This window comes from Hevea brasiliensis, chromosome 11 (genome assembly GCF_030052815.1).
Source record: "Hevea brasiliensis isolate MT/VB/25A 57/8 chromosome 11, ASM3005281v1, whole genome shotgun sequence".
Taxonomy (NCBI): Eukaryota; Viridiplantae; Streptophyta; class Magnoliopsida; order Malpighiales; family Euphorbiaceae; genus Hevea; species Hevea brasiliensis.
The window spans coordinates 28,222,477-28,232,917 of NC_079503.1; positions in this window are offsets into that span (position 1 = coordinate 28,222,477).

The window sequence follows — 10,441 nt, forward strand, 5'->3', positions numbered from 1 at the left end:
CTAGTTCCACCAATCCAAATTACTACACAAATGGCCTAGCAAATAGCCACTTTTTTTTCAATAAATGGCTGATCATCTATCAGCCCAAGCTCCAGTATAGACCCAACCCCCACAAGGGCAGCATGAAATAGAGAAGGGTGAGAAAACTAGTGGTCAGAGCTTGATTAGTAAATTGGGAAAGAAAAAAGAATCTGAGGAATCTCGAGCTCAAAGATATGATAGAGGCGAATCATCAGAGTAGAAGCCACCAAGGTCCAGTCGTCGAACAACTAGAAGTTCATATCCTCCTCGCATCTGCAACTCTTGTGGCAAACTACATGGGGGCATTTGTCGTAAAGCCACTGGAGCTTGCTACAATTGTGGAAAGCTTGGACACTTTGCTAGAGATTGTACTATAGAACTTCAATCTACTCTCCGAAGTTCACAGACAGTTAGTAGAGGTCGAGATAGAAATAGAGTCGGTACTCCTTGTAAACCAAGTACAGTGAATCAACCTGAATAGAGTAGTGAACCAGCCAGGGTGTACTCTAGGCACCAGGGGGAAAGAACAGAAACTTTGGATGTGGTTGCTGGTAAGTTCTTAATTTTTGGAAGAAACAATTAGTTATTATGTGACACCCCTTACCCGTCTACAGTATATTTGAGTAAGACATGTCACACAGTGTACCGGAACACTCTATTTTATCTCAATCATTTTTATTCTTTCTTAATTTATTTGAGGTTTCGAAAATTTTATAGAAAATTCGGCAGAGTACCGGCTAAAAATGGAGAAAACAGTTCTTCGGAACCTGATAAAAACACTTTCAATAATCATTTCCAATCATTCTCAAACTCTAGTAATCATCAAAATCTCAATATTTTTCAACAACATTTCCATTTTTCAATCATTTATTTCTCATGGTATTTATATATAAGCAATAAATAAATACTCAATTTTCTATTCATAAACACAATTTTCACTATTTGTATTAACATCAAAATACATTACATAAGTCTCAATTACACAAGAGAAAATAAAAATTAGTTACAAAATACTAAAATGAAACCTAGTGTCTTATCAATGCACTGAAGATGGTGAGGTGACACGGACACTATGCAAAGCTGCAGGAGGTCTCACCCAGTCTGTGGTCTACTGGGCTCTCGGTCAGTATCTCCAGAACCTACGCGTGGCAAAAGCAACGCGCTAAGCTATATTGCTTAGTGGTGCCAATAATAAAATAAAAAGAAATAACAAAAAATAAATATGCAGTGAATGTATTGATGTCTCATTGCAAATAAATTTTCGATGAGTATTTGTAGTCATACTTATTTTGTACTAGTTATATTCATTATTTCATTAAATTTATCCACTTTCATTTTTTGTTGCCCAAGTAACCTATACTGGACGACTGGACTGGATAAACGGGTAAACTGGCACTGGGTATCAAGTACCTCGGGCTGTCACACCATCGGTCACATATGTGTCTCCCGGTGTGCAACAGAACAGCTAATAAGCTGTAATAACATTAGGCACAAGGCCAAGTATCAACATAATGTTAGAATGGCTAAAAGCCATGAAATCACAGAATGGCATAATGCCATGTGCAGTACTGCTAACTGAACCTTATTGGCATGCCAAACTATCCAAACCAATCTTGTTAGGTATACTAGGGCATTTTACACTTTTGAGTTTTACAATTTTTGAATTTCAAGTTTTGGTGTTACTATTCACTTCATTAGTCAACCAAAATATTGACTTTTGCATAGACAATAGGTACATTGGTTTTAATACTCCCAACATACCACATTTTGCATTCAAAATTTGTTGGTATTGGTTGCCAATACCATTTCTAAGCTTAAAGTTAATTGAGCAGAATTTTCAGTTTTCATACCTTATCTTTACTGTTCCATTAGTCATTTTTGCAGTGGGAATTTGGTAAAATTATCAACATGAAAGTTGTTCCTTATTTTGTCTAGTTGAATTTCCTTTTTTAAATGACTCCATTTGGAGTTTTTTTAACTCAAGTTATGGTCCAAAAACCACAACTGGCTGGATTGGAATTTTTCTGGACTGACCATATCTACAGTGCAGTGAACAGTGATTGCAACTCACTTGTTGGATAGGTTTTGGTCATAATTTGGATTAGGTTTCTTCATGAAAGTTGTTGGTCTATATCTCAACTTGTTGCTGGTAAAATTTTAGATCAATTGAACCATTCTACACTGAGTTATGGCCAAATGAACAATCACTGTTCATTTGGTCATTCTGCAGAAACAGACTGCAGGTCACCCGGATTGGGGCAAGCTTTTGGTCCACTTGGTTTGGTTTTATGGGCATGGTTTCTTCACCAAAGTTGTGCCATTATGTGTCTAGTTTCATGTCCAATTGACCTTGCACCAATTGAACCTCTACAGTTCAAGTTATGGCTGCCTAAACCTGCTGGACTCATGTCCAATTCTGTAGGTCACTTAGGGTAGCCAAACTAAACCTAAATCCCATCACTAAACACACTTCATGTCTTGTTTACCAATAACCAAATGGTCACTAATTGACAAGTAAAATGTTCCTACACCATTATAGGAGCTAAACTCCAATTTGCTCAAAACCCTAAATTCTCAATTAAATCTCAAAACCCTAACCCTAACAATCCATCACTTTATCTAACATACCCAAATCAACATCTAGCTCAAATATCCTTATCAACAACCATTTCTAAGCTATTTAGCTCAAACAAATCAATACTTTCCAAACTCCTCCCATGGCTGCCAAATTTCTTGGTGTTCATACACATATATTTTATTTCAATTCCTTATAATTTCTTACTCAATTTAAGCCTCTAACATGGAATAAAGAGTGAGAGATATGAAAATATGCACTAACCTCTTGTAGCTTAAATCCAAGCTAACCAAGACTTCAATTTTTCTTTACTTTCTTACTCTTTCTTGGCTGCCAAACTCTTCTCCTTGGTGTGGGTATAATTTTTAGTGAAGGGAGGATAAGGTTTTGAGGTGAGGAAGCTTAGGAAAATCAACCTGTAAAAGAGAAAATAGAGAGAAAGCTTCTTGGCTATGGTGGACAGGAAATGGGGAAGAAGAGTTCAGTTTTTCATTTCAATTTTCTGCCCATTTGACTCATTTTAAGTGGTTTATGGATATATGTCACAATGTGATTGGGTGAGAGTGCTTAGTGACATAAGCATGGGGTAAAAATTGCAATTTTAATTCATTTTCTTTTCTTTTCTTTGCTACTCATTTTCAATTCAATTTTTAGCAATATTTATTCAAATTTTATGTCATAATAATTATTTACTTAACTGGACATGTCGACCAAAAATCACCTCTGAAGGAGAAATGACCAAAATGCCCTCCATTTGGCTTAACAGACTAAAATTGTCTGTATCGATTGAAAAATTTTTCTAAATATTTTCTTGGAATTCTAATGCCATAGAAACCTTAATGACCCTTCTCTGGAGTCCCAAAAATTATTTTATGAATTTTGCCCCAGGTCTAGGGCTCCTAGTTGTGAGAACCGCAACTTCCTACTAGGTTACCCATCGCTTGGGCACCGGCTCATTTAACTTGGTTGTATTTTATTTCTAAAATTTTTCCTAAATTTTTCTTATTAATATTTGAGTTAATTATAGTTCCTCACTTTAGTTTAAATATTTTTCCAAACGTTCTAGCCGTCCGAACCGACAATGGTCATCCGAACAGTAGAATGTACGGAGTTGCTACAGGGAGGGTGTTACATATTATTTGATCCCAGCACTACTCGTTTGTATGTTAGTGTTGGAATTATATATTTTGTTATTATTCCTTTGCATGGGAATAAATTTGGATGCATTAGTAACTAGTCCTTTAGGATATAAACTATGATAACAAGTGTGATTGACATTAATTTTGGAAGAGTTTGTTAGCGAAAAGTATTTTCTAACACACCATAAATTATAAAGCTAATCAGTGAGCCTATTTAATGTAAGACAAGAGGACCTAAAAGTAAGTTACAGTAATAGAATTGCTCTGGATGAGGGCAAAAATGTTACTGTTAGTAATTGTTAAAGGATATTGTAATCAGAATGAGTTTCAAATATTAGTAAGTTCGAAAAGAATAAAATGTTGGAAAGTTTGAACTATTGAAATGTATCGTAGTAACTATGCAATGTTCTTATTGTTTGTATTGGAAGCTACAGATTACAATATTGACTTAGGATTATTGTGTAGAGCTACGTACTACCCGATAGTGCACTAAGATAAGGATACTTGTAAACGGCATTTGTTTTGGTATAATTATTCCAGGACAAAATTTTATTATTGAAAATGAGTTGAAATTCCTATTTAGGGATTTAAAACTCTGAAGTTAGAATATCGAGAGGTTATAGTTATAAGATAGCTAGAGTCATTGACTCAGTTATCTAATCCGAACTACGATATGTCAGGAATTGCTATAAGACTAGAGATTTCGGGATAGTCATAAATTAAATATAACATTGATAGGGTAAGGTCATCCGTCTCGGATATGGGGTTATAATTATTTTGGTATTGTTATGGATTTTTCACCTAAAGTCTAGCGAAAAGTCGTATTATAATAGTATAACAGCAATGCATAAAAAAATTTTGTTCCCCTAAATGGGGCAGGATGCTATGGATGATCATCATAACTTGTAAAATGATGTTCTAATTAAGACAAGGATAAGATAAGAATAATTGGCTAGGTATTTCCTAGGAAGAGCATAATTTTATTGTGCGGACCATAATGACTAAATTACGATTGGTACGTGACAAGAGAAAAAGGACAGATAGGTAGGCTCCCTTCTTAAGGTATTAAAGGATAGGTTATCGTTCAGTATAAGAGGAAGTAATGATTGCAAATCAGTGAAAAATAAGCTATAGAAAATTGATAGATAAAAGACTTGTGGAAGTGAAAAATTGAATAGTTGGTTCAAATATAATAAAGAAATATTACGAATATTAGTGAGAGTACGGACTAGAATGGTCAGAGGACTAAATCAAAGTAATATTGAAGTATAGCAGATTTATTAGGGGTAATAAGAGCTGCTAAACTTTGACTCGATAGTCGAGTCAAGGAAGGATGAAGATGGTAAAAAGAAATGACATCAGGAAAAAATATTTATTATGGTATAAAAGCGCAAACATCGAAATACATTAAACAAAAGCAAACAAGATGGTGTAAAATGGCACATAGACCTAGATTCGAAATAAAGTTGGCAAGATAACAGTTATAAATCTATGGCCAATGACTAGATAAGTAATTCTAATATGACCACAATGGTCATTCAATAAGGAAACATGAATCGAAATATTAAATAGAATAATAGTAAGAGAAGATTAGTGTTATACACACAAATTAAATGTTGCATTAGATTGGTAGAAGTCTTACACAGGCTCAAAGGAAAGAAGATTATAAGATTATATAGAAAGAAAAGGAAACTAAGTTCTCACTTCATAGGATTACTTGAGGTCCTAGAAAGAGTAGATCCACTAGCACGCAGATTTGCTTACCTCTGGAATTGAAATGAATTCAAATTCAACTTATGACAGAAACTCATAAGGAATTTGGCACATGAGGTGAGCAATCAATATGTAAATATTATTGGCTAAAATGCTACGGACCATCATTTAGATTACGAGGCTACATGGAAATGTGAGAGAGACATGAGAAAACAACACATATGGATGATTAAGGACTAACAGTGGGCAAAATTTCGAGGTCGACATTTCTTTTAAGGGGGAGAGAATTGTAACACCCCTATATGCATAGTCCTGTACAAATCACTGTTTCGGTGATCGGTGTTGGTCTAGACAAGTAAGAGGATTAGAATCATATTTAAGTCAGTGAGAAAAGCCCTGAATGAAAATAAATAATGATTACCAGAAGGTCAAGTATAAATAAGAAAAACAGAGCATAAAAAGTTAAATGAGCCGGGAGTCACAACGATGGGTGACCGCACTGGGAAGTGACTGCGAGATCAGTCAAAACCCTAATTTCGCACATTGCATTATGACACCGCAGTTCTAGGAAAAATTACGAAGCTAGGAGAAATGTGAAAATCATAGAAAAAGGTTAAGAACTAAATCAAATAATCAGGTCAGGGTTCTGAAAGAAACACTGAATTATTGACAAACCGGATCAGACAGACAAGGGGTAAATTGGTCAATTCACCCTTAAAGGTGGCTCATGACTTAACTGTCCAATAAAATCTGAGAAATGAAAATTTTGAAATATAGAATTAAATTAATGAAGGATAGAAAAAGAAAAAAAAAAGAAAAGAATAATGACAGCACCCAAAGTGACTTAAGCATGATGGGTAAATAAATTCCAATTAATTAGATTTTTGACCAAGTCAATTTTAATAGATAAATACACATAAAATAACAAAAATTAAAAGAAAAATAGTTGGGTCTTCTTCCACCCCTAGCCGTAGCTCTCCCTCTCTCTTATTTCTCTCTCAAATTTCCACCATGAAAGCTTAATTTCAAGCTTTCTAAACCCTAAATTCAACCTTAAATCCCTTACTTCTCTTAAAGAAAAGTTGTTATTGAACTTTGAGAAGAAGATTGAAGAAGATAGAAGAGGAAAAAAATTGAGAAAGTGAGAAGTTGGAGAAGCTTCATTCAAGGTTAGTAATTAACCACTTAATTTCTCTTTAGAATTATGTTTATGTGCATGAGTTAAGCTAGAAATTGTGGAAAAATTAAATAAAATCAAGTATGGTGGACCATTAGGGAATTTTGGTCATGCTAGGGATAAGTGGAATTGATGGTGCTTAGTTCAATTATCTTTGCACTGAAGATATGGAGGCATTACTTGTACGGTGAAAAGTGCTACATTTACACAGACCACAAAAGTCTGAAATATTTGCCAACCCAAAAGGAGCTCAACCTTAGACAGAGACGATGGATTGAGTTCCTAAAGGACTATGATTGTGTAATTGACTACCATCCTGGGAAGGCAAATGTAGTTGCTGATGCTTTGAGCAGAAAGTCCATCACAGCTTTGAGATCATTGAATGCCTCTCTATCTTTGATTCGAGATGGAGCTATTTTGGCTGAGTTGCAAGTGAGGCCAAACCTGTTACAGCAGATTTTAAATGGGCAGAAGGTAGATGAGAAGCTAATGGCTATTATGAGCAAAATCTCAGAGGGAAAAGCAACTGATTATGAGGTGAAAGCAGATGGGTGTCTGTTTTACAAAGGAAGACTGTGTGCAGATGATGGGAATTGAAGGCGATATTCTAAAAGAGGCACACACGGTGTATATGCTATGCACTCGGAAAGTACAAAGATGTATCATGAGTTGAAGCTTGATATTGGTGGCACTGGTATGAAGAAGGACATAGTGACTATGTGACTAAATGCTTGACATGTCGGCCAAGTCAAGCGAGAACATCAAGTTCCATCGGGTTTGCTCACCTATACGCATACCGAATGGAAATGGGATCGGTCACCATGGATTTTGTAAGTGGTCTACCTCGCACTTTTGGAAGAAACATGATGCGGCATGGGTGATAGTGGATGCCATTGACGAAGTCGGACACTTCTCGCCGATTAGGGTGACTACTCACTGGAGAAGTTAGCAGAATTGTATATCAGTGAGATAGTTAGACTGCATGGAATTCCACTTTCCATCATATCTGATCAAGACCCAAGGTTTACATCGAGATTCTGGAAGAAGTTGCATGAGTCCTTGGGTACCCAACTCCATTTCAGCACAGCTTTCCATCCTTAGACGGATGGGCAATCAGAAAGAGTAATCCAGGTAAACAATTGAAACCAATGAAATTGATACAAATATTGAATTAAAATGATAACAATAACGTGAAATATATGTCAGGTCCTTGAGGATATGCTGAGGAGTTATGTCATTGAGTTTGAGGGAAGTTGGGACAGATACCTCCCACTGGCAAAATTTGCATATAATAATAGCTACCAGGCTAGCATTCAAATGGCCCCATATGAAGCACTGTATGGAAGAAAATGTAGAACTCAGGTGTCTTTGGGTGACTTGGCGAAGATAAAGCGGTAGGGCGGACACGGTGAAACAGACTGAGGACAAAGTAAAATTGATCAAAGCTAATCTGAAGGTTGCCTCGGACAGACAGAAATCTTATGCCGACCTGAAGAGAAAAGAAATAGAATATGTGGTTGGCGACAAAGTGTTCCTCAAGGTGTCACCGTGGAAGAAGGTATTGAGGTTTGGAAGAAAAGGTAAGTTAAGCCCTAGGTTCATTGGCCCATATGAAGTCATTGAACGTGTGGGTCCAGTAGCCTATAGGCTAGCTTTACCACCAGAGCTGGACAAGATTCACAATGTGTTCCACGTGTCCATGCTCAGAAGATACCGCTCAGATCCTTCACATGTCATCTCCAGGGAAGAAATTGAAATACAACCGGATTTGACGTATGAAGAAGAACCTCTACGGATCCTGGCTCGGGAAGTGAAAGAGTTGAGGAACAAGCAGATTCCACTGGTGAAAGTGCTATGGAGGCGCCACAACAACGAAGAGGCAACTTGGGAAAGTGAAGAGACGATGAGGCAATAGTTCCCTCAACTGTTTGCATTAGGTAAATTTCGAGGACGAAATTTAAATTAGAGGGGAAGAGTTGTAACACCCTCCCGGTAGCAATTCCGTACATCCTGCTGTTCCGGTGACCGGTGTCGGTCCGGACAGCTAGAACATCCGGAAAAATATTTAAACTACAGTGAGGGACCATAATTAACTCAAATATTAATAAGAAAAATTTGGTAAAAATTTTAGAAATAAAATACAACCGAGTTAAACGAGCCGGTGCCCTAGCGAGGGGTAACCCAGAGGGAAGTTGCGGTTCTCGCAACTAGGAGCCCTAGACCCAGGGGAAAAATTATAAAATAATTTTTGGGACCTCAGAGAAGGATCATTGAGGTTCCTATGGCATTAGAATGCCAAGAAAATACCTAGAAAAATTTTTCAATCGGTATAGACAATTTTGACCCGTTAAGCCAAACGGAGGGCATTTTGGTCATTTCGCCTTCAGAGGTGATTTTTGGCCGACTTGTCTAGTCGAGTAAATAATTATTATGACATAAAATATAAATAAATATTACTAAAAATTTAATTGAAAATAAGTAGAAAAGAAAAGAAAAGAAAAATGAAAGTAAAAGCTTAAATATGCCATCATGCTTAAGTAAGCATGATGCAATTAAATTTTCCCACCAATTGGAATGTGACAAGCACACACTAAAACAATTAAAAAGGGAAAAAAATGGACAGAAAATCAGTTTTCTTCTTCTTTTTTTCAGCTTGCCGAATCCTCCCATGGAAGCTTTCATTTTCTCCTTCATTCAAGCTTGCAAATCCCTCTAACCTTACCCCAAAACCCTAAGCTACCTTCACAAAAAATTAATCCCACACCTAGACAAAGCAATTGACAGCCAAGAAAAGAGGAAACAAGGAGGTTTTCACAAGTCCAAGAAGTGTCCCTTAAAGGTTAGTGCACTAAAACCTTTTCTTTCAATTTTAGGTGTAGTATGCATGCCAAATTAAGTGGGAAATTCAAGAAATTGAAAGAATTAGTTAAGGAATTAAACATCCCTAATTCAGCAGCCTTGGGAACCTTATGGGGTTTGATGAATTCCTACATATATACATGATTAGTGATGATGATTGATGAGGTTATAGGCATGAGAAGTGATAGGAATTTAATTTATTAAGTTTTGAAATTTGAAATTAGGGTTTTGGGAGTGAAGAATTGGACTTGGTTTATGAAGTGATTAATGGACATTTTAATGGTCAATTAGTGACCATTTAAGGCAAGTTAATCATAATTTGAAGTGAGTTAATGCATGATGGCAAATGGGAAGGCTGCCCTAAGATAGCAGCAGGGTGACTGAAATTTCAGTCCACTTGGACAGCCATAACTTGGGCTGTGTTGGTCCAATTGGTGTTTGGCCAATTGGACATGAAACTAGGCTTATAATGGCACATTTTTGCTGAAGAAACCATGCCCGAAAGACCAAAGCAAGAGGACCAAAAGTTGGCCCCAATCCGGACACCACAATCGATTCTGAGAATGACCAAATGAGCGATCGCTCATTTGGCCATAACTCACTGTAGATTTGGTCAATTGACCTGAAATTTTTACAGCAACAAGTTAAGACATAGAAAAACAACTTTCATGAAGAAACCTCCCCAAATTATGGCCAGAACCAATTCAAAAATGCAATCACGATCCTTTGTTCATGTTCAGTAGATATGATCAATTCTGCAGATTGGCAATCCGGCCAGCTGTGGTTTTTGAGCCATATCTGGAGCTACAAAACTCCAAATGGAGTGATTCAAAAAAGGAAATTCAACTAGACAAAATAAGGAACAACTTTCATGTTTGTCATTTATTCAAATTCCCACTGCAACAGGGCCCAATGGAACAGTAAAGTTGGGTCTCAAAAACTGAAATTTCTGCCCTC